The following is a 2716-nucleotide window of genomic DNA, read 5'->3' as shown; positions in this document are numbered from 1 at the left end:
CGCCCGCGGGCTCGCCTGCCTGGCCCCATGCTTCTTCTTGGGGGCATGTCCCTCTGGGCTCCCCGCTGCCCAGGAAAGCAGACGCGGGGGGCTCAGAGAGGAACAGCGGCCTGGTCCTTGCAGGGCCTGGGTGAGGGTGCACCGGGGGCTGTGCTTTCTGTGCCCTGTCCCTTCCCAAAGCCTCCGCGCTTTGAGCACTGCTGTCTGGGACCCCCGGGGCAGGGCTAGGTGATGGGCTCCAGCGTTGTGCATGGTCAGGTGGAGGAGACGCTGCCTTGGTGAGGATGCTGGAAGAGGGGGCATGCAGTGGAGCTAGCTCAGTGCTAGGGTGATGTGCACCCTAGAAAGCTGTTTAAATTGGTCCTTTGCTGTGTACAGCACCTGGCGAGGGTCAATGCAGCGTGGACCCCCTCTCCACACAGCCCTGTGGGCATGGTGCTGGGGCTTGCGATCCCCCCGGTTGCTCTTTCTTTCCCCCTTCGCCCCTGGCTCAGCACCCTCCTGCCAGCATTGCCAAGTTTCTTGGCACCCAGAGCCAGTCTGTTGTTTCTCTGCTGCTAAGCCCGGTCTTGTAGCAGCATCCTGCTTGGAGAAGCTGTGTGCAGAGAGACCCATGCACAGGGGAGTATTCCCAGTACTCCCAGAGCCCCCCCACCCGCAACTTGCAGCCATTGCAGCGCTTGCACCACAGCAGTGCAGGCGGTCTGGGCTTCATACACCTGCACGGACCAGGCAGCTGGACAGGGGGGCCACAGGCTCTGGGCACAGAGGCAGCAGCCGTGTCCCTGATGCCAGTCGGAGCAAGGACACCCCAGTCCCCGAAAGGCTCTGACCATGGGGCTGCTGCCATCAGTCCCCAAGGTCACACCTTAGCTGCTGATGGGCTCCCCCCCAGCCCAGGCCTGCTCTTGGGGAAGCGCTTGGCACACAGGAACAGTCTGTGCATGGGACGCACGCCTTGCTCGAAGCCGCTGCGTTACCTTCGCGCACAGAGTTGTATGTACAACTCACGGCTGGCTGCACCGACACCGCAGGAGCACGGTCGAGGGCTGTGGTAGCATGCACCCGCTGCATGCCCGCACCCAGCTGCCTCTGCCCCGCACCCCAGCGTGGGGAGAGGCACAGCCGGGGCTGCGTGGAGGAGGCTGGGAGCTGGCACCGAACCACAGGAGAAATAAATGAGCCACAGTCAGCAGGCGTTTCCTGGTCTGATTGATCCCAAAAGGTGCGGCAACCGGGACCATGGGCTGGCAGGAGCAGAGAAGCAGCTGGGCCCACCAGAGCAGAGACTGGTGCCCGCCCTTCAGTCTCTTGTGACAGGTCCGGGGGGCGTTTCTTCAGCCCCATTGTGCTCTTGCTCCAAGCACGAGCCACCATCCAGGCTTGGGGGCAGGAGTACAGGAAGCCTCCAGCCCAGCACCTGGCTGGGCAGCAACCCCGCTGCATGGACCTCCTTGGTCAAGTCCCCTAACCCGTCTGCACCTCAGTCTCCCGTGGGGGAAAGGAGGATGCAGCATTGCTGGATGATGCAGTGAGTTTTCAGTGCACTTGGTCTTTGCTCACCCTAAAAATGCAGGGGCAGGACCCCCAAAACTCAGTGTTCCCAGCCGCTGCCCATCGTGGACACCTGTGCCATGCACCCGCTGAGGCTGCCAGGGAGCAGGACGAGCTGTAACATCTGAGTTTAGCTCTGTTTGCAATGTTAGTGTGAAGGGGCAGTGTTTTTGGAAGTGGGGGGGGGGTGCAGGGGCTTGCCCCATGATGGCCACCCAGAGTCATGTTGAACCATTCCTCAGCCTTGCAAACCTCCCCTGTACCCAGTGTGTTGGAGGGTGACTGCACCTACTAGGATCGGTGACTGGGGCACCAGGAAAACCTCACCAGTCACATGCAAACTCCTCCCGCCTGCATACAGGAGCTCCTGCAAACGCCCTCACTGCTGGGGCCGTGCCAGGATCCCTGCCACGGTAGCGATGGACAGCCCTTGGCAAACCTGGCCAGCTTCAGCCCTGCTGCCAACAGGCCTGCACCCCCGAGATGCCCAAATTAACCCCTCCTGTGCTGAGGTACCCCAGTTACATGCTCTGGGGCACAGGTCCTGGTGCATCTAGTGTTAGGCATTGGCACCTGGGGCTGCTAGCCCTCTGCTGCAGGCCTGAGCAAGCCCCACCAGGTTCCTGGTGTGAGCTGCTGCAAAGTGGCCATTGCCAAGCTTGCATATTGCTATTGCACACGAGGTCCTGCCGAAACCATGCTTTACCCTCGGCAAACAGAGGGTCAGCAGCACCCAAGCCCTGGCAGGCAGCCCAGGGTGTGCCAGCTGCCCCTGGCATTAGGCGTGGTTTGGCGCAGCTGCCGCGCACGGGGCTGTGCTCCTTTGTACATGGTGCTGTACCCCTCCTAGCATGTGTGGAGGGATTAGCAGGCCTGATTCATGGCTGCAAAAACACAGCATGGAGGAAGCTGCATGACAACAGGCTGGAAAAAACTCAGCTGGGCCCAGCAGCTCAGGCAGGGGCACAGGGCAGGGCTACAGCACTCCCTCAAGAGGCTTTTATTAAGAGTAGGATGTTTCCTTTGCTTGTCACTGATGCTGGCACCCAGCTCCCTGGGGGTCAGCCGTGGGCGCTAGCAGTAGGGCTTTGCATTGGTTTCAGAAGTGGCATGTATGCAGCTGCCATGTGGCGGGGGGGGGGGGGTCCAACCCATGAAAAAA

The sequence above is a fragment of the Gavialis gangeticus genome, unplaced genomic scaffold (assembly GCF_001723915.1).
Source record: "Gavialis gangeticus isolate Ggan-Ray unplaced genomic scaffold, GavGan_comp1, whole genome shotgun sequence".
Classification (NCBI taxonomy): Eukaryota; Metazoa; Chordata; order Crocodylia; family Gavialidae; genus Gavialis; species Gavialis gangeticus.
Note: the sequence above shows the minus strand (reverse complement) of the source record.